Genomic DNA, 24,382 nt, shown 5'->3' with positions numbered 1-24,382 from the left:
GTCTGTGGGAGGTCACATCTGCTTATAACATGTGTGCCATTGGTCACTGACAGACATCCTAAGGACATCATTGTACAGTACCATTACTAGCACGTAATGCCACTGTGGACTGCAGCAGAGATATTGGCCAATATATGTGGAAGGTCTGACACAGTCTGTACAGTCCAGAGGTATACACGTAAGCCCTTAGTGCTACACATGTATACCATGCCTAACAATATGGATGTAGATGGCCATGTAGATGGGTATAACACATACCAACCCATATATGATGTCCACCATAGGTCATACATTCACATACCCCTGCCTGGCCTGACATGGTATGACTGCTGGTACAGGGTTGCCATGGCTGCATACCCAATAGGTATTGACATACATCTGCACTACATCCCACTGCCCTGTCTGACATACATGACTATTAAGGGAGGGCCAGCAGCAGGACATCTGGCTAGTATCTGCACATGACATCCCACTGGGTAAGTACACTCAGATGCTAGGCATTTCACAATGCACTGTGCAGGCTGCAGGCAGACTGGCTCAGTGCTGGGCTACATCTCCTAAGGGAGAATGCACATGTACCTGCAGCTATAACAGGCTCAACAGGCATGTCACAGCACAGGGTAAGATACACCTGTGTGAAAGTGCATATCCACAACCAATGTGAACACAGCCACAGTCACATATGGTTAGCTAGCATTGCATTACAGTATATGGACTATATGTTCTACACCATCCTCATATGTGCCACTCACAGACTGACCCTACTTATACTGGCCTGCTAAACAGTTTGGTCTGGTGGCTGTTTGTGGTATGGGACGTGTGTGTTTAAGGTCCTACAAACATGTATGCCACTACAGTACCATACACTGGGGCAGCATGTAACATCTAATAATAGGGGAACTAGAACAATGTCATCTACCACAGTCTGTACACAGGCTAAGGTAAATATCAACACTACACACACTGTCGACATTCACCATAGGTACACAGACCTCAGTACTGTATGAACATCCACAAAATGTGCAGGTAATGTCATATAATGTAACCCCTACTGTACATAACATGTGTAGCAGTCAGATATATCAGTGGCTTGTTCTCAGATATGATGCCACAAGTTATGGTGTACAGAACATATGCACCACTTCATGCACAACATATGTACAAAGGTTGACAGAGTTGTGGTGGGAAGCACATACACAGGGCCAATACTGACATGTTGCTGTGATAACCACATACATTTACTGTTGTTACAGGGTTGTTGCAACATACGTCCTTTGAGGGATATGACGTCTGTGACTATCACGGCTTTCTCCATCTACTAAGTGCAATCCTCACACTACCTTCTGCAGTTCACATCTAGATGCTCCGTGGGTGACACATGCAACCATGGACACAACACTGCCCAGGCTGTAGATAGCCCTGCAGATGGGGATTCCCCATAAACATGAAACTGACATGGCAGGTATTGAGACATGTACAACAGCCATATCCACACAAACACTTTTAAAGCAACATTACTTCAAATGCAGTATAGCGACATTTACAGTCTGTAGTCAGGTGAGGTACATCACCCTCCTGTTTGTTGCACTGTTTCCACAGTGTATGTTGTTATAGGTACACCACAATCCATCTGAGATGCTGTCTGCCACACGACAGATCTAGTTCCTGCTGACAGTGGATGAAAAGGACCAACACCACCATGATGTTCCTAAGTATTGGAGTGTGTTTCCATGCAATTGGCTATGAGACTGTTACCACAGCTGTTTCACATGCAATCAGCTAGAGGAGGGCTGTGATTCGTGCAGAGGCCATCAGCTGATCACTTACAATACACATGCTGCTGCCTAAGCAAAGGAGGTGTAGGTCTCCACTTCCATCTGAGAGGGGGCAGGGGAATGCAGACAGAGGCAAATATGTGTCAGGGAGGGGTGAGAGAGTAAAACTGAAACATGTTTGTGTCACACACCTACCAGTGCAGGTTATCAAACCCCTGACAACTATGTAGTGCTAGCACAGTTCAATGAAATTATTGGATGTGCCACATGGGTTATCTGTTGTTGAGCACTCAGAACATATATGTGATGGTGAGTGACATCTGCAACAGGGATACAGTAGCTGTATGGTAGGTGACATACACGTGCCTGTCAGCATGAACAGGTGCCAGCGTCAACACAGCCACAATCTCATAAGGACACACACACATTGACACATGTGACAGGGCCAGGTGTACAACTCATCAGTTGTGGGCTTGCCACATTACATCACTGTGCAGGTATCCCATGCACCACACAGGTCATATGGGGGCTGTATGGGTGAAGGGTATGGGAAGGTGTCTGATATCAGACAGCATGCTGCAATATGTCCATGGGAATTGTAGGGAGTGTGTATGTGAACATCTGCAACATGCAACACATACACAAACACACAGGGTGCCAGTACTGACATGCATGGGTGCATGTCTGCACAGGTGTGTGGTGTTGGACTGCACCAGACAGCTGTCCAAGGCTAGACGATGGGTGTACCTTGGCATCAGGCCACATGACGATGGTCTGCATTCTGGCTCAGGGATGTAGTGTCTGTATTTGTCCACACAGGCAGGTATTGTATCCCCCATCTGGTCACCTGGGTGACTATTGTGTGTGGCCAGTGCTGTGCATCGCTTGCCATGTCTGTGTTCCTTTATCCATGAATGGACGGTGTCTGGGATGTGCACACCTCCCACATGCATGTACAGTGACATGTGGAACTGTACCTGGGGTGTCTGGCCCATGTTGTGAACACAGATTGTCATCAGATGTGCCAGTCCTGCCCACATGTGTCGGAAACTGGTAATGGCTAGCAGCTTTGCCATGCACCTAACTAAGTGCATGCTATCAGCATTCCCTGGTGTCAGTGATATCTGTCCATACCAGCATGTTGTCAGGCATGGTATGTCTGTTGTGGGTCACATGTGATGGCACCACAGGTGGTGCAGGTGTCCATTGGGGAACATGGGAGAGGTGCACTGTCTGCATATACGTGCATATTGGACAGATGGATAGGATGACATACCTTCTGTGGCCCACTGCTATCATTCCATAGTTACTATCAGTGGCCAATATGTAGTGTACTACCCACATATTGGCTGTTACCTAGGCAGGTGTGTGTGTGTGTGTGTGTGTGTGTGTGTGTGTGTGTGTGTGTGTGTGTGTGTTACCCACATATTGGCTGTTACCTAGGCATGTGTGTGTGTGTGTGTGTGTGTGTGTGTGTGTGTGTGTGTGTGTGTGTGTGTGTGTGTGACACATGGGTTGAGAGTGCGCTCTGGGTAATACTGGGGTTGCTAACTGTGATTGCCTGGCCTTGATGTCACATGTCTGGGTATGGCTTTGCACCCCAGCCTCTCAGCCATATCACATGTGTTATCCCTGTACCGTGGACATTGTGATATATAGTATGACCACCATATAAGAAATATGCAAAACCAACTCCACATTGGACACATAGTCACAACCACCTCTACACAGGATCCGGGTTACAAACACACACACATACACACACACACACACACACACACACACACACACACACACACACACACACACACACACACCTGTCATGTTTGGGAGTAGAACCCCTACCTAACTAGTGTATTACATTACAGCACTATGCAGGATATTACTGGAGTAGTCCTTCCCCAAAAGTGTATTTCACAATGACTGACATCAGCAGGACTGCCAAGCTAGGGCATTTGAAATGACTGAAAGAGACTAGCCTAAAATGCATTGCTCCCTACACAGACAGTGACACACACAATACATCCAGAACTGCCATGTGTGGAGATGGAACCCTACCATGGTTCTAATTCACAATACAGCAGTATGCAGTTACAGGATGTGATACAGTGATTACTGGTCTACAACTTTCCCAGAGGTGTATTTCTATGTGCATGACATCGGCAGCCTTGCCAAAGTTGGGTATGTCAAATGTAAGGGGTGTGACTATCCTAAAAGAATTGCTCTCTACACTGTCAGACATGCATGCATACACACACACACACACACACACACACACACACACACACACACACACACACACACACACACACATGCACACAGTTGGCAAGTCTGGCGGTAGAACTCCCAACTAACTCCTTAATCACACTATGGCCATACACTCTTACAGGATGTGCTATGGAGATTACTGGGCTGCAATCGTCCCAAAGGTATATTTCTAGGTGTATGACATCAGCAGCCTTGCCAAACATGAGTATTTGAATTGTAAGGGGTGCAAGTAGCCTAAAAAGCATTGCTCTCTACACAGTCAGACATGCACACAAACACAGACACACACTCACAGTTGCCAGGTTTGGGGTTGGGACTCCTACCTAGCTAGTTTATCACACTACAGTGGTGCACAGTTATGGGATGTGCTACAGAGATTTCTGGGCTACAGCCTTCCTAGAGGTGTATTTCTAGGTGGGTGACATCAGCAGCCTTGCCAAAGATGGGTATGTGAATTGTAAGGGGTGTGAGTGGCCTAAGAGACATAGCTCTCTACACAGTCAGTGACAGACAGACACGCACGCATGCACAGACTTACAAGCACACAGTTGCCACGTCTGGGGTTTGACCTCCTACTAAACTACATTATCGTACTACAGCAGTACTCAGTTACAGCATGCGCTACTGAGATTACTGGGCTACAGCCTTCCTAGGGGAGTATTTCTAGGTGGGTGACATCAACAGCCTTGAATTGTAAGGGGTGTGAGTAGACTAAAAGGCATTGTTTTCTACACAGTCAGTGTGAGACAGACACACACACACAAACACTGAAACATACTCACACACACAGTTGCCATGTCTGGGGTTAGAACTCCTACATTACTAGTTTATCACACTACAGCAGTATGCAGTTATGGGACGCACCATGGAGATTACTGGGCTACAATTCTCCCAAAGGTGTATTTCACATTGGATAACCTCAGCAGGCTTGTCAGGGTAGTGCTATGGGGTGGGCGGTGTGTGCATGGCCCATAATCCATTCATGTAGGGGTGACACTCCACAGGTGGCCACACATAGGCTCATATGTCACAGTTATGTGAATAGGGCTACTAGATGACTATGTCCTTGTACAGCCATGTTGCACAGCTGGTACGTGGACCACATAGTCTGTGGTGCTGACAGGTACTGGTTGCTAGTAACTGCAGTGTGTGACATCTGCACCTGATGTGTTTGGGGGCCTTTGGCTGTGTGCTGGGTGGGACAGGCATAGATGGCTCATTGTCATGGCCACCCTCTTCCACACATCTGTATCCATCTACCTTTGGCTTATTATGGTTTGTTGTCCTTACATATATGTCTGTATTCCTATCCACTGTGTGTGCAAGGCATGAGTGGTGCATACTGACATGTGTCTGCACTAACAATTGCAACTGTCAGATGTGTCTGGTCCACTGGTGTTTGCATACATTGCCTTCATGTGTTTAAGTGTGTGAGCATGCCCAGTATGACCTTTCAGTATGTTGATGACCGACATTGCCTTCATTTCTCTAAGTGTGTGAGCATGCTCAGTAAGGCCATCTGTTTTGCATGTGTGGATCATGTCCGGTGGTTGTACTGCACTGCTGATTTTTGTGTTGTACACTGACAGGTAGCATGCTGTGTCTGCAGGGTATCCACCGATCTTTTGGCACTGACTGTTGCAACATGTCTGCATAGCGGGGAGAACACCTGACTATTTATATGTTTCTACACAGGATTGGGGGGGCACACCTGACTGTTACTATATTTCTATGTAAGGTGGGGGGCACACCTGACAGTTGTACACATTTGCTTGGACTGTACTGGTATGTCCTGTAGTCCATTTCGTCAATAGTCTTACCTATTGTGCTGGCTAAGCCATACCGGTGTACTAACATTCTTATCTTTTGAATGCATACACATTAGTTTCTGACTTCCTAGCTGTCACAACTGAAATACCACTACCTGGCCTGCTGTACTCTGTCCATTTAGGCTTGGGGGCATGGTTAACCATACCCCTCATTCAGAGGCTATAGTACAGCATTTGTTTGTGTTTGTCTACACCTGTTCTGCTGGCAGTGACTGTTGTTGGGTATGTGACCCCCCTTCTGACTGGCATGTATGAGTTCCTTATCTTGTAGGTGTCCCAGTATTGAGGGTGGTGCTACAGGGATGCCTATGTTGGATGCACATAGTGCACTGCCTACGCATGGTTAGGCACAGGTAGTGTATTGTTTGGCATCCCTTTTACTGTATTTGAGAGTCAGAGAGAGGTGCTCTTCCCTGTGTCCCTCCCGTGTCAGAGTATGTACTATGCGTTGCCTCTTTGCCAGGGCCAGGGCATACTGGGCATGCCTCCTTCTACCTACTGGGGCAGACTCAGGTTGTTACTCCTCCAAGTCACTCTGTGCCTGTGCAAGCCTTGGCATTGATGGGGGGCTATGTGACCCTGCCCTTGCTGCTCCTGCTGCAGCTGTTTCCACAGGATCATATTGTGTAGCATGGCACATACAAGGATGATGTGGGTATATGTAGTTGGTGAGTACTGCAAGGCTCCACCGGATGTGTCCAGGCACTGGAACCATGACTTGAGCATCCCAAACACATGCTCTATTATGATTCTTGTTTGTGCGTGTGCCTCGTTATGGAGTTCTTGTTTGGGTGTGTGTGCGTTCCTGATGGGTGTCATCAGCCACGGCTACAGTGCGTATCCAGCATCCCCCACTAGGTAACCATGCAGGATGTCCCCACTGGCAAATTTCTGGTACAGCTGTGTCAGATGCCAGATGTGGGAATCTTGATAACTTCCAGGGCAGCCAGCACACACATTCAGTATTATGCCCTGGGCATCGCACATGACCTGACAGTTGATGGAGGGGAAGGCCTTGCGGTTGATGAGACCCTACCCTGCTCACCGATTGGTGCTTTGATGCGTATGTGCATGCAGTCTATTGCACCCACTACCTCAAGTTATTCTGCTATTTGGTGGAAAAGACACATATTGCTGGCCAACACCTCATGGGTGAGGGGGGAATATACATGCTCACCAAAATGTGCTGCCATGGCATCCAGAAACTGGTGGAGTACCCTGAATGCCGATGCTTGTGAGATCCCCATCATATGCCCAGTTGGCCTTTGGAAGGTATCTGTAGCTAGTATTTTTAGGCCTACACATACCTTCGTTTCCATTGGGATGGGTTCCCCTCTGTTAGTTCTGTGTGTCAGGTGTGGCTGGCACAGCTCATCAATTTGCTGTAGGACGTCCCTGTCCACCCTATAGGGCTCCACTATCTCCAGCTCATGTAGCCCTTGGTAGGTTACCCTTGGTCTGTACACTCTTCTCCGTCTCCTGACTGTGTGTTGGTCAGCAGCATTCACATCCTCACCACCCTCAGCCTCTTCCACAAGTTGTATGATAGCTTTTGCAGCCCATAACATTTTGCTGTTGTGAGTGTTAAAAGTTCCCTGCTTGTTTACACCGGTGGTGTAGGGTGTGGGAAAAACCAGAGGGGTAGGTGTTTGCATAGTTTATAGTTGCGTTCTGGGCTGGGCTGGTCTGGTCTGCTACCTGTGTAATTGGCTGGTTCCAATACATTTTACCTGGCAGCAAACCTAGTACCCCCTTGATTAACTTCCTACTGCTGCTTTCCCTTCCCATTGCCCTTCTGTTTCAGCCCGGGGGTGTGCCATGCAATCGGTGTACTCCAATGCACACACTGCTGTTAATTCCTGGTTTCACTTCCTTTATCTTCCTGTAGATCCCGTTGCGTGGTGCGCACACCCGCTTACATTTTGTCATATGTGCTGGGCAGGTTTAGACACACCCCCTGGCTTCACTGTGCTAAGCTGGGTGCAACCCCGAGCCACAGGGCTCCAATCTGCTGACAGTATACCTGACATACCCACCCATAATGTCACCTACCTCCTAATCTTGCACTCAGCTATTCATACTCTTACACTGTTGGGACCTACCTCACATGCTGGAGAAAACCAGGATTCACTATCCTACCCCTCAGTTGCATAGGATTGCTGCTAATGCATAGTTACATGTGTCACACTGTGCCTCCCCCCTTAGCAACCACTATTCCCTGGCCAGGTTGTCTTTTGCCTGACATTGACTTGCATGGCAGAATACTGATTTTAGTTAGACTGCTTTTTTTAGGTTTATTTTCTTATTTCCCCACCGATCCTGTTTGCACACTGCTGCCCTATGCTTTAACAGCCATGATCGGTGGACATATAATAAAAGTTGTATTTTGTACATTTTGCATTGTTTGCAATGCCAATGGCCTTCTACTTGGCCAATGGCATGCTTCCTCAATGATATGCAGCCTTTGTTTGGGGCTGTCATGTCACCAGTTTTGGATTTTGCAGTACCGTACTCGGTTACTAACTGAGTACATTTCTGCATATTATGCTACTCCTGCATGCCCTGATTCCTGCTTCCTGGATGGTAGATTTACCTCATTTGCTTGGTTTTCACCTGTAAATGGGGAATTTGCATATGGGGACTGGGAACGTGCAGCACTAGTGCTGGAGCGCTCGTGCACATCAAACAAGCATGTACGTGGACCGCTCGGCTGCCATATTGGCAAAATCTCCACTTACACTAATCATGAACGTCGTGCAAGCTTTTGAGAATCCAGGGGATTGTCTCACATGGGATGATCATTGTTAGACAAAAAAGAAGTGTTATAAGAATTACTTCAATGACAATAATCTTTGCATTGTTTAAATGAAGTGATAAAGATGATGACTGTGAAGACATGATAAAATGAAGTTGCAATGAAGATTCAGTGATGATGAAGGTGATAACTATAAAGATAAATATAATTAAGTTGCAATGAAGACTGCATAAACAATGGTAACACTGAAGATGGAAATGTGATACAGATGATGAAGATATTGATGTTATGATGAAGAGCTAGGGAAGCAATGAAGAAGACAATGACAATAAAATAGTGCTGGAGATAACGAAGTTGAAGATGTGATGAAGATGATGTTGACCTGGTGAAAAAGTTGAAAGAAGTTAAGATGAAGATGAAGGAGTGTAGATAAAAATGAAGAAGATGATGAAGATCAAAATGGTGATGATGCTGATGATGCATCATTTTTATCTTCATTGTCATTATCAACATATCATGTTCATCTTCCTTGCTTCATCATCACATCATTACCCTTATCATCATCTTCACTGTCATCTTCAACATCTTTCACACATCCTCATCATCATCATAATTTTATAGCAGCTTTTTCTTTGTAACTGCTTCATTATCATCTTAATTGCATTGTCAACCTTATAAGTTCAACTTTATACTCTTCATCACATCTTTGTCATCATTTTTATCATATATGCATCATTTTTTGCTCCATCTTTACCTTCATCTTCATTGTTTTTATTGCATAGTCATCATTATCTTTGCACTTATTGCATATCCATCATGATACCACACAGGTTTTCATCAACTTTATTGCATGTTCACCACCTTTTTCTGTAGCATCAGCATCATAACATCCCCTTTATCATTATCATCTTCATTGCATATCCATCAACACAATTAACATCTTCTTTGATACAGTCATTCTTTCCTCATATTCATCTTTATCATCATTGTAATCATCTTTGAATCATCATCAGCTTCTTAATGTTTTTGTCATCTTCATCTCATACTATTTATAGTAACCATTGGTGTCTTCACGTCATCTTCATAATCTTTATATTCATTGTCATATCCATTCCGTTTTAATCATCTTTGTATTCATTATATTCACTTTCATCAAAGTAAGCATTGCATATTCATCATCACTATCATTGCATTTTTGTCATCTTCATCATCATCATTAGCACCATAATTTTTACAAATTATTTAGCAGTTTTTATTCCAGAACCGATTAATTCAATGTATTTTATTCCAGGACTAATCCATTCAGTGCATAACATGCACAAATGCACTTTACTGTTGAAAGCAGAACATTTTAGTGCTGTTATTCTGCTTGTACTCTCCTCAAATATCCATGCTATGAAGTAAAATATTAGGGCAAATTATATTGCTGTTTGAGTATAAGCTTAGATGATGCAGGCTTTTTAATTCAGATTGTTCCTTTTCAAACTAAATTTAGGATGACACATAGAATCCCACAGCCTGTGAGAAGCTCACCATGATTAGAGGTATTCAGAGTAGTCAGACACATACTAGTCCTGACAGTCACAGAGAAGACTGTTGTTCATAAGTTTAATAGAAATGCTGATGTTTCTGGTAATATGTAGACAAACAATCTGAGTGTTCATGAAGGTAAACAACATAATTACAGGACAGATGCTAAGCAATGTTTGATGCTTGTATTGCTGTATATACTGTTAAAGCAGCAAAGAAAAGAAATCCATTAGTTAATGCAAGGACAAAATTGAGATGTCTGCATTCTTGATAAAGTTAGAAATAAACTATACAAGGCAATGTGAAACACAGTGTTAAAGTAAAGGTGATTCTTTTTAAGGTGTTAAAGTAGTGCCAGAAAATGCAGGGAGCACTTTTCAAAGAATGAAGCAAACTCAGTTTTAGTGTTAGAGTTTCAACCCTGACCAGTGAGAAATAATCTGAGATAAAGTATTTTGGAGCTTAAGCTGGTTTATTCAGTGGTCAAGGTTGTCTTCCTAGAGAATATATTAAAATATCTCGTGAGGTTGTTCTTGTGTTACATACCTGAGAGCACATGTTGCTATTACAGAATAAAATGATGAAGAGATAAACACAATATCATCTCCTAGGCATTATTATAAAGAACAAACAAGAAAAATAAACTAGTAAAACAAAAGAAACAGTACCAACTGCAGTCCAAGCGTACGTTTACACAAAAAATCTTTACTTTGTATCGTAAGCGCTTTCATGCAGACAATTTCCGCACTTCTTCAGACAAAGTTACAAACATGTGATACTCATTTTATATATTCACATGAATAATTACTTCATTAAACAATTAAGGACAATTAATTTTGTGCCAATCAGAGTTCCCAATTTTAACATATAAAATCCTAAAATCAAGTTTAAAATATGACCTTATTCAAAAATTTATAACGACAATAACAAAAAATATATGTATATATATATATATATATATATATCTGTGTACAAGTTTAAATCCAACACCTTGCTATATATATGAGTTTCAAATGTTAATATATTTATTACCAATTTTTTTAAAAAATATATATATGTATAGATAACTATCCTAATGTTTCCTGATGTTTTTAAACAGGTTCAATATTTAGTAAATAATCTGTGCGACAACAAAATAATTGATCTATCTCCTAATCACCCTAAGTTTTAGGAGACATTTGATCGAACAAGTCTCATTAAGACCTGGGTGAACTTGTGCATTAGTCTTGAGTTGCCATAGCAATTCTTGCTCTTCTAGCAACAAGTTCCAAGGACCACCTCTCGGGTCTTTTTTAATTTGCTGGACCACCAAAAATAAGAATTTGTGGTCTCTATTCGTTGAAATATGTTTCGCCAAGGCATTAAAGGTGTTATTCTTAGTAATAGCATATTGGTGTTCGTATATGCGTTGCCTAAGTGGGCGCTCAGTTTTACCAAAGTAGAAAACATTACATGATTGGCATATTGCTACGTAAACCACACCTTCTGTTTGACAATTATATTTGTCATTAATATAATATTTTTCTCCTTTAATAATAAATGTGGAGCCAGTTTGAATATGCTTGCAATAGTGGCAGTAACCACATTTAAACATCCCTTTCTTAATTTTATGTTGTTGCAAGGGGCGTTCTAGTAAAGTTTTAAGAGATGACGTTCTTTTAAAAACCATTAATGGTTTCAAACCAAGAGTTTCACTACATTGTGTGTCCTGCATAATTAGTTCCCAATTTATATTCAAAATATTTTTAAATTCAAATATATATTCATTAAATTGGGTAGATAGGCAGGATCTGTAATTTGTAATATCTTTGTTAGCAACCTCCAAGTCTACTCTCTCATTGGGCGGTAAACTACCTAAATCGTGTGTTGGCATGACTGCATTGAGGTGAAGTAATAGTGGTGGTAATGAGCCATTGTGGCGTTTTAATTGTACTTCATTCATCAGATTGTTAATAAGTTTAATTGGATACCCTCTATTTAAGAACATTTGTTTGAGAAGTTCACATTCTTCATAAAACAAATTGTCTTCCGAACACATGCGTGTGGCCCGGACCAATTGTCCTTTCACAATACCTCTTTTTTGTGAATATGGGTGGTTGCTAGCAAAGTGTAATAATGAATTACTGTACAGTTTTTTTCTGTAAATACTAGTGACAAAACATTTCTTAAAGAGATCCTTGCCAATTGAAATATCCAAAAAATTAATTAATTCACTTTCCAAAACGAAAGAGAATTCTAGAAAAGAAGTGAAAGAATTCATATTGTGCATCAAGTTGTCAATTTGTTCTTCACTCCCTTTAACAATCATAAAAATGTCGTCCTGGTATCGGGTATACCATACGACTATTTGTCCCTAAACTCCATAAAGGACTGTCTAATCCGACTTTCAGACCCATTATTGACGGGAGGCAATCGATAACTTATGCCTGCGCAAAATGGGTCGACAACAAACTAAAAGGTATTTTGAAAACAGAGCCACAGATTTGTATCGACTCGTGGCATGTACTAAAAAATCTTAACTCAATTCCTTTTCACGATGAGTATAAGTTTGTGACAGCTGATGTCACAAACCTGTATACAGTCATCCCACAAGACACAGGTCTTGAATGGGTCAGGGACTTCCTTCTGTTTAAACATATTGATGGCTTAGAGATTGATTTGATTATTTCATTATTGGAGCTAGTGTTGAATAACAACTACTTCTTGTTTAAAAACAAAACTTACTTGCAAAAAATTGGGGTAGCGATGGGCTCCCCATGTGGCGGCACATTCGCCAATTCAGTCATGGCGTTTTGGAAACGCACTCATTTGTTTAACGACAGCACATTTAAACAAATAGTCGTATGGTATACCCGATACCAGGACGACATTTTTATGATTGTTAAAGGGAGTGAAGAACAAATTGACAACTTGATGCACAATATGAATTCTTTTACTTCTTTTCTAGAATTCTCTTTCGTTTTGGAAAATGAATTAATTAATTTTTTGGATATTTCAATTGGCAAGGATTTCTTTAAGAAACGTTTTGTCACTAGCATTTACAGAAAAAAACTGTACAGTAATTCATTACTACACTTTGCTAGCAACCACCCATACTCACAAAAAAGAGGTATTGTGAAAGGACAATTGGTCCAGGCCACACGCATGTGTTCGGAAGATAATTTGTTTCATGAAGAATGTGAACTTCTCAAACAAATGTTCTTAAATAGAGGGTATCCAATTAAACTCATTAACAATCTAATGAATGAAGTACAATTAAAATGCCACAATGGCTCATTACCACCACTATTACTTCACCACAATGCAGTCATGCCAACACATGATTTAGGTAGTTTACCGCCCAATGAGAGAGTAGACTTGGAGGTTGCTAACAAAGATATTACAAATTACAGATCCTGCCTATCTACCCAATTTAATGAATATATATTTGAATTTAAAAATATTTTGAATATAAATTGGGAACTAATTATGCAGGACACACAATGCAGTGAAACTCTTGGTTTGAAACCATTAATGGTTTTTAAAAGAACGCCATCTCTTAAAACTTTACTAGAACGCCCCTTGCAACAACATAAAATTAAGAAAGGGATGTTTAAATGTGGTTACTGCCACTATTGCAAGCATATTCAAACTGGCTCCACATTTATTATTAAAGGAGAAAAATATTACATTAATGACAAATATAATTGTCAAACAGAAGGTGTGGTTTACGTAGCAATATGCCAATCATGTAATGTTTTTTATTTTGGTAAAACTGAGCGCCCACTTAGGCAACGCATATATGAACATCTATATGCTATTGCTAAGAATAACACCTTTAATGCCTTGGCGAAACATATTTCAATGAATAAAGACCACAAATTCTTATTTTTGGTGGTCCAGCAAATTAAAAAAGACCCGAGAGGTGGTCCTTGGAACTTGTTGCTAGAAGAGCAAGAATTGCTATGGCAACTCAAGACTAATGCACAAGTTCACCCAGGTCTTAATGAGACTTGTTCGATCAAATGTCTCCTAAAACTTAGGACGATTAGGAGATAGATCAATTATTTTGTTGTCGCACAGATTATTTACTAAATATTGAACCTGTTTAAAAACATCAGGAAACATAAGGATAGTTATCTATACATATATATATTTTTTTAAAAAATTGGTAATAAATATAATAACATTTGAAACTTATATATATAGCAAGGTGTTGGATTTAAACTTGTACACAGAGATATATATATATATATATATATATATATATATATATATATATATATATATATATACATATATTTTTTGTTATTGTCGTTATAAATTTTTGAATAAGGTTCTATTTTAAACCTGATTTTAGGATTTTATATGTTTAATTGTGTAAACTAATTGGCATAAAATTAATTATGCTTAATTGCTTAATGAAGTAATTATTTATGTGATATATAAAATGAGTATCACATGTTTGTAACTTTGTCTGAAGAAGTGCGGAAATTGTCTGCATGAAAGCGCTTACGATACAAAGTAAAGATTTTTTGTGTAAACGTACGCTTGGACTGCAGTTGGTACTGTTTCTTTTGTTTTACTACATTATTATAAAGAAGTTGAACCAATAGCATGACTACTTTCATAAAGCTAGACAATATAAGATCTAAATTAATCCAGTGGACTTAAAGAAGTGAGTTGAAACAGAACATTATCCACAACAAACTATTGAAGACATATAACATCAGACATGTTAATGCTAAACATTTTCAGTGTTAGATGAAAACCAAGAACTTAAGAGGTAATTGTAGCTGAGAGAGTGAATAAGAAAGGCTAGAGGCTGAGATGCCCTTCCAAGATATGGCCTGTTGTATGGCAATAGCAGTTTGATTTGTATTGGAAGAATCTTTTTAAGTTCAGCTCTGAAGGTGGGTAAATACAGTTGTAGTTCCTTTAGGTGGATGGGGGATTCTCATTTTAAAGGAGCAGGGCTGAAGAAATACTGGCTGGTGCAGTGTAGCCCAATTTGTGGGGTTGGAATGGGACATTGTTTGGGAGAGGAAGCTGAGACTGTAGTGTGTATGTCCAGTATAAAGGTTGGGCTTGGAGTGGGAAGGGGATGTTTGGGAGAAGCATCTGAAGTTGCATTGTGTGTGTTTAGTATATTGTTTGGCAGCTTGTGCTGCTGGAGAAGTTTGATGATAAGAGTGCCTAGCAGCAGGCCTACTCTGGGCTGCACTGGGAGCCATCTTGCTTTTCTGTAGGTGAGCCAATGGTGATTATAAACGGATGAGGTTATGATGAAGCAACTGAGATAGTTTTGAATAATGTTGATGACTGTCATTCAGGGCTTGGTGCTGTAATGCTTCATGGAAGCAGACAAATTGCACATGGTTCCAATGCTCTCACAGATGCTCTTTCTAGATATACATAGATTGAGAAAGGAATGTTGGCAATGACTCATGGATATCAAAGGATTCTTGACAGTATATATAGCATACTTTAACTGTAAAATCAGATCAAAGAGTATTGTCAAATAATAACTTTTCAAATGCCCAGATAGACTCCAGGAAGCGCTTCTCAGTCTACAGAGGTATGACTTGAAAATGCAGTATTTATCCACCAAATCAATGTATATTATATCACAGACATATTAACTATAATATGTCTATAAAAGCACAAATGCAAAAAAAAAAAATTGAGAAAAAAGCTAGGGCTATGGAGTAGTGGGATAAATACTTAAGTATGCCTCAGGCCACCCAATTCAATTTGCAGCTCAGACACCTGAGGTGCTGGCAGGGAGGTGTGGATGTGCAGACCCAGAGGGGAAGGGCCTTTATTAATGCATTTGCTAGGAGCTTGTCCATAAAAGAGGAGTGGACCCTTGACTTAATGAATGCAGAGAAGGGGGGAACCATGGGATAGGAAATATATGAAAACAAATCCAACCATAGAAGCCATAAATTGTATGAACCCCCCCCCGGATAACCTTGCATTCCATGCTGGCCCCAGCCTTAAAACATAGATGCCCTGTGGGGTTGTAGATAGACAGGGGCACTCGAGTGAGCCAGAATGAAAGTGAAAGAAGCAGAAGGAAAGGTGAAAAACTGTTTAAGCAACAGCTAGAGATATTATGGGTTATATCTCAGTACATATATATATTTTAGATAAACTTAGTCAGAAGAGACATGTCAGGGAAGGCAACACGATTATCCAAACTGAAAAAGGTACATTGCAAAAGATTAGCCTGACAAACTTAAAATGTTACTTTACATGACTCAGGCTTATTTCTTTTTTTTAAAACAAGTTTATTGTTTTTAACATACAAGAGAAATATCATAACAATTTTATACAAGTAATTAAAATAGATATGATTATAACATTCAACAAAATAACCAAAGTATTTACAAAGACATCCACTACAATCAGATCAATTAATTAAACTAAAATACCATGCTATTGAAGTTAAGATTTTTTTAACAAGTTTTGTAAATTATCCCATACAATATAATAATATGTTTTTCTAGTAGTTCTTGATTTTATTGTCATTAATTCCATATGGCACACTATAGTCATAACATTTTTAAATTCATTGAACGAAGGAGGTGTATCTGAAATCCAATTTCTGGTTATTATTTTTCTAGCCACTGCTAGAATAGACCATAACAAGGGAAGCTTAACCTTTTTAACACTTTGAGGTACAGGTGTGTTGAATAATATAAGAGATTTAGAAATAATGAAATTATCTGTAAAAGAGCCTGCAAAAATCATTGATTGACTTCCAATATTCTTTCAATTTTATACAGTCATAAAACATATGAGCCCAGTCAGCATTAATTTCTACATTACATCTTTTACATAGATTATCTTTATTATTTATTTTATTCATCATCAAAGGTGTATAAAAGGATCTATGTAAAAATGTCCATGTAAAAAGTCTCCAGACAATGGAAGACGTAGTTTTATAGGCAGATTCCAATATATATTGTTTATCTTGTTGATTTGGTGGGTCACCATTAATGGAAGTGAAATAATTCCAGTAGGTATCTACACTGAAAAAAGTTTCTTGTCTGATAATTTTATGTATGTATGAAAGCTTACCTTTATCAGAAACTTTATGTTGTAAATTTAATATCAAGTAATCAATCAGTGTTGGAATAGATTCTTTAACTATTATAGACATTAGATCAATTTTATTAATGAGATGTTGTCTAAAGGTCTGAACTTCTAACCAACAAGTTTCTCTTAGATCAAATTCTTGTTTTAAGAAATCTAGATTTTTAACTTTATTATCAGATAGCAACTGATACCAGTACTTTAGATCATTATCTGTAGCTAAATGAGTTCCTTCAGAAGTGGATGACAAAAGCATACCTCGAGTATACATTACAGGGAATATAATAAAATTCCATTCCTTATATTTAGGATGCATGAATATAAAATTACGATAACTAATAATAATGTTTAACGGGTAACTAACTATATATTTAGGTGTAATAGGTGAAGTACAAAATTCTTTTAGTAACCATAGCATGGAGTTATTTACAATCATATTTTTATGTGTTAAGGAGATTTTCATGAAGTGAATACTAATTAGTTCCCAGTAATCTTTTCATTTTGCAACATATGACTGATCTATTAACAAAGTAATAACTTTTACAATAGAAGAGATAGTATATAAGTTAAAGTCTGGAAAAGAAATACCCCCTTGAGACCAGCTATTAGTATGTTTCTTTAATGCAATCCTAGGTCTATTAGGTGCCTATAGGAAATTTAACATTAGTGCATTTAATTTTTTGATAATTATTTTTGTAGGTGGGAGTATTATTGATTGTATTAAGTATAATATCTTGGGGAATATTATCATTTTAATAATTGTAAGTCTCTCTTCCATAGTAAAAACATATTATTCCAGGTATTGAAAAGATTTTGTATATTAAGAAGACAGGTATTATAATTATTATGTATAATAGATTTAATATCTTTAGTTAATATTATACCTAGATAAGTTATCTGACCTGAATTGGGTACATATTTAGTAAAATCACTAATGAGAACATTTTTTCGTGTATATATAGGTAGTATTTTAGTTTTTTCTTCATTGAATATTAAACCAGAAATACTTTTAAAATTCATCATTTTATCAAATAGAGACTGCATAGAAGAATTAGATCCTGCTGATGTAATTAGAACATCATCTGCAAAGAGTTGAATTTTAGATGTTGTATTTTCATCTATTTCAAATCCCTCTATATCAGTACTATTTCTGATCAGATTAGCCCAAGGCTCCATTATTAAAGTGAATAATAGTGGAAAGAGTGGACACCCTTGTTTTGTACCTTTAAAAATGGGTATTTTTTGTGAGACATATGTTCCTATCTTAATATAAGCCAATGCTCCTTTGTATAAATGCTCAATTAGATTTACAAATGCATCTGAGAAGTTTGTGCACTTCAGTAAGGTAAACAAGTAGTCCCAACTTACTGAATCAAATGCTGAACTTATATCGAGACTAATAAGTGTTAAATCTTTCTTTCTCCTATTTGCAAAGTCAATTAATGTTAGAGTTCTCCTTATATTATCAAAATTATTTCTATTTACAATGAAGCCTGTCTGATCTATATCTATAATGTCAGGGATGATTGTCTTCAATCTATCAGCAAAAATACTCATAAACATTTTATAATCAACATTAAGTAATGAAATGGGTCGATATGAAGTACATCTAGTTGGGTCTTTATTAGGTTTTAAAATTGGCGAAATAAATGTGTATTGCCAAGATGGGGGGGTTATTAGCTCATTTTGGGCCAAAATAAAAACCTTATGTATTAATGAGTATGTACTTTTAGAAATAATTTTATATATCTCTGGTATAATACCATCATTACCTGGTGCTTTGTTTGATTTAAGCTTGTTTATTTGTGTAACAACCTCTGTATATGAAATACTTTTATCCAATAGTTTAATCTGTTGTTTATTAAGTTTTTTATTCATGTTTGTAGTTATGAATTCCTTTATTTTATCTTTAGGTTCCATGTTAATGTTATTATGATTAATTTTGTGAAAGTGATTTCTAAATTCATCTAGTATTTCTGGTAGACTAGAAACATTCTTCTTTTTCCTTAGAGAGAAAATTTCTTTGATATGATTTTGCTTATTCAACCTTTTGTTTTGTTTTAAGTCTATGTAAGTATTTGGGGCTTATTGAGTAAGACAAAAACTTGTATTTCTCTAAAGTTATTTTAACTTTATGAGTTAAAATTTCTTTGTATTTCTCATTTAGTTTGTTTATTTCTTCAATGACTTTCTTATCCATAATATTTTCTTTATTATTATTATGTTTATAAGAGTCTAATTTACTTTGAATATCTAACAATTCCTTATCCCAAGATTTCCTTTTATTATTATACCATCTGATACTTTGTCCATATAGATATGATTTTAAAGCATCCCAAACATAAACAATGGAGACTTCAGGAGGGTTATTTATGTCTAGAAAATGTTGTACTTCTGAAAGTATATATTCTTTATAGTCTTTTAGTTGAGTTAAGTATGCTGGTATCCTTTTGATCTGAACATTGTAAGTATTTTTTATCATGAACTCAAAAACAATTGAATTATGATCAGATATAGGACATGAAATGATTTTAGAGTTAATTAATTCTGTTACCATCTGGTTAGAAATAAAGACTCTATCTATTTTTGAATAAGTTTTGTATCTGTTAGAAAAAAGGTGTATGGTAATGATTTTGAGTCTATCTGATTATTAATATCATTTAAATGATAAGAATTAACAAAATCCTTTAAATGTTTTGCATTAGATGTAATTTTCCTTTTTTCTATAGTAGTAGTATCTTTTTCATGTAGGATACAATTAAAGTCACCTGCCAAAACAATATCTCCTATAGAGAATTATATGATCTTATCAAGATGGTATTTCACTGTATTAATACCAATTCCAGGTATCCAATATACATTGATTAATGTATAAGTCTTCCCATTAATTTGTATTGTAACCATACAAAACATTCCTTTATCATCTTGATAAGACTTAATAGTTTTAGGAATGGGCATACTTTTATTCCATAAAATAGCCACTCCTCTTTTTTTCTGAGTGTGCTCTGAACTAACCAATACTGTATATTTATTTGTGGCTAATTTATCAATATCTTTTTTCAGGAGATGTGTTTCTTGAAGGAAGACTAAGTTGGCCTTATGTAAATTAATGTATCTTATTAGGCTTGCCCTTTTACATGGATTATTCAGTCCATTAATGTTTAAAGAAATTCCTTTTAGAGAAGTCATTTGGCATTTTTAAAACATATAAAACTTATAATCAAAATAATAATTAACAAAATAAGTAATGTTATACCTCCTCCTTTAGGTGTACCTTTAGATATAGCTGTATTTATTGAATCTCTTATGGGATTTTGTATAAGATTCAATTTTGTTTGTAGTGACAATGAGCTTACAAAATGTATTGTGGATGTCAGAACTATATACATACAACAGTGAACAAAAGAAAATAATGTAAGGATTAAACCTTGCACCCAGCCTGGAGTTAAAAACTCCAACTTAGAGTAGTACATACTACTCAAGTTAACCCCCTACCCTAAGCAGCAATACCTCAGCTGCCACCTTATCAATTTAATACTAGTTATTATTAACTTAAATTAACAACTTTCAATTAGATTATCTGGTAAGACAAAGCTACACATTTGATAAATCAGCATCATATAAACCAATAGAAACTTTTAAAAACTATTCATACTGCTATGTACATCTATTTAATATAATACATTTATACTCAAATAGCATTCAAATAAACTTGATATTAGGAACCAAGAAGAGAGAAAGAAATAAAAGACGTGAGAGAGGGAGAGAGAGAGAGAGAGAGAGAGAAAAAAGGAGGGCATATCTACATATTAATTTATTCAAAGTTTGTAAAAATAAGTTCTGATGTTCATTTAAATCAATAGCTTTGGCTATTATGGTTCAGACATTACATATATTAAGATGTACCTATTTTCTGTCATAGAAATGCAGTTAACAGCTTCCAAAAGACTTTAAATTACTTGTATCAGAGCTTTTTTTCTCATACTTATTATTGCCAATAAAATAAAATATTATATTTATAGAAATTGTTATAAATCATACTGCATAGCTATGTAAATTCTCAGAAACACTTGCATTATTGTGAAGAAAGCCATCTGCATTTTGTATATCTAAACTGCTGCTTTAAAATATGTCACATGACAACTTCTTCCAAAATAGAGTCACAAAGATTTTTATGCTTGTCAGTCAGATAAATCAAATGAATTATAGCAATGTACATGTTTAAATCATAAGTTTTTTACATACATTAATATGTTGCAGTCAAGTAAACTTTCAAAAACACTTGTATAAATGTTTCACTTTCTATGCCTTCTAAAATATCACATTTGCTTACTATGAGATACTGAATCATTTAAAATCATTATAACTTTCATATTTTATAAATTATAACATGAATAAATAAGTAGTTATAAAAGATAACTCACATTTAAATGTTATAGAGTTTATTTTCCATTGCAGAGTCGCATTTGCAGCAGTTCTACTTCCTGGTAGAGTGTTCTTCATGAATCTGCGATGTGTCAGTGTGAATTCAGGGGTCAAAGTTCAAATTGACTGCTTTCAGCTTCTCTGTGTGAATTCCGAGTGTTGAAGCTTTTAAAACAACTCGAGGACACTGTTCACGAGGTAACCCACATCCCAAATTGTCTCCCTTAACATTCTGGCGGGAATTTTGTTAAAAACAAGTGACTGACATTCATTTAGCAGTATAAATGAAGCTAAACATAGCAAAACCTTTGCAAAGTATTTTACAGGTTATTACAGCCTCTATGAAAGTGAAACTAAGCCCACAGTTATTAATATGTAATAGAACTAATTATTTATGCCCCAATTCAATTTTTATACAAATCTTATTATTTACTGTATCAGTATGATCAAAAGCATGTGAATATATTAATATGAAAGAAAATAAAGAGAGAGAACAGAGAAAAAAAAGAGAGTAGAAAATAAAAAGAGAGTAAAAGAAAAGATAAAAAATGTAAAAGGAAGCTATAAAAAGTATCTACGGTGGAATATTACTTGCTGTTTATATTAATAAAGATGGATATGAAACATACTATTTACTATTATTTAGTTCTAATTATTATTAATTAAAACATGACAAATTATATGTAAACAAGTATAAGCAATATAATCAAGGAAGTATAATTAGCAATAGCATTTAAACAACATATATACTTTTTTACAATGAATAAATAAGTTATTATTCCATTTATCATATTTTCATTACACTTCTCTCCCTGCCCTCCCCCACCCCTTACCCACTGCATAATCTAAATAGAATGTCATTATTTAAAATAAAAGAAAAGAAGAAAAAGAAAAAAATGTATCAAGTTACTAACCTTAGTTCTCTTTGTCAGAAAGAGAAACATATTGAATGATAGCTTGTTATTAGTTCCTCAGATATTTTGACTGATTATGAAACAAAAACAGTTCTTTGTACACAGAAAATAACTTTGATTAAATCTTTTTCAGAATATTTGTGGCTTTCTGAAAATGCAGTAACTATATTTAAAAAGATTAATAGTGAAGAAAAAAAAGAGAGAAAAAAAAGAAAAAAAACATAGAACAAGTCATTTGTTTTTTAGTCTCTTTTTCTTCTCTGAAGTCTTCCATGAAGTTTCTGTTGCCAACCTCTTTAATGAAGGACTAGCCCATTCCATTTCCTCTATTTTATCCAAAATCTTATTTTTTTGATAAACAGCAATGCAGAGTCTAAGTCATCAAAAATTTTAGGACCATCAGGAAGGAAGATTTTTAGCTTGGCAGGAAACAGAAGGTAGGTTTTAAACTGTGCTTTCTTAAGCTCCCTTATTAATGGCAGAAAAACTTTTCTTTTAGTTATTACCAAGGAAGAATAGTCATTGTCAAACGCACAGTTGCCTCATTAATTTTAACAGGAGCTTTAGCCCAAGCAGATTTAAGAACCATCTCTTTATCAAAAGATGATAGAAATCTAACTATAACTAATCTAGGATACTTTTTGTTAGAGTTAGTATTAGCTATAGATCTATGGGCTCTTTCGATACCAAAAGAAAATGCTTCTGGCAAGTCTAAAGTTTTAGGGAGCCATGTTGTTAAAAAAGAAGTAATATTGTTACCTTCAATATTTTCTGGCAGTCCAAAAATCCTAATGTTATTGCGCCTAGATCTATTTTCCAGGTCATCAAGCTTTGTTTGTAGATGTGCATTTTGTTTCAGCAAAAACTCAATGTTGATTTCCTCTTCTTGGATTCTATTTTCCATGTCATTTACAGTCTCTTCTATGCCTGTAATCTGGGTCTTCTGTTGTTGCAAGTCTATATGTAACAAGTCTATTTGTTTTGTAGTTTTTTTCTATGAAGGTATCAATTTTAGTATCCAGTTTATCCATCTTAGCAGTAAGTTGCTGGATTGTAGATATCAGAGACTGAAGTTCTTTCTTGATGCTGGAATCTTGAAAATTTGTCTTACTGGAACTCATTTCAAACAGAGAAACTGACAGGAAAATTTCCAAGGTGATTTCTGACAGGAATATTATTAAAATTTTCTTTCTTTTTTAGATATTATTCAAGAAATAGATAAACCAAACATATTTAGAAAGAAAATTACTTCATAAATTAATTTTTAAAGTAATTATTTCCCGTCAGTGCAGTGAAATTGGTGGAGCTGAAGAAATCTGCTGCTATCCTGTGTTCATCCTTGGCCACGCCACTCAGGCTTATTTCTGATATCATAATCAAGTGTCTTTTATAAACAAACAAACAAAAAAACAGCCTTCCTTTTAAGTCTGACAAAGTCATCAATCCAAGTCAGACAAGACAAGATATACTAAGTAAGAAAACAGAAAAAAACTTGTAATGTTTTATTTTTGTTAAAATTGTCTGATGAAATTAAAATAACTATTCATAAATAGTTAGGAAACAGCCAAAAACCAAAGCAGAAACAAAGAAGTAATACTTTATAAAATTCCAGGTCTTCAATGGCAAAACATTGGAGCTGACTTAGTTCAACATAAAAATCAATACTTTATGCTATGTTTGGACTGGTATTTTAAAATTTCCAGAGATGTTAAATTTACTAATCATGAGCTAAACTTTAATAAATCTGATAAAAAGATTATTTGTACAACATGGTATCCATGAACACATGATTTCTAGTAATGTCAA

Source organism: Protopterus annectens, chromosome 3.part0 (genome assembly GCF_019279795.1).
Source record: "Protopterus annectens isolate FY-2018-M chromosome 3.part0, PAN1.0, whole genome shotgun sequence".
NCBI lineage: Eukaryota > Metazoa > Chordata > Ceratodontiformes > Protopteridae > Protopterus > Protopterus annectens.
Note: the sequence above shows the minus strand (reverse complement) of the source record.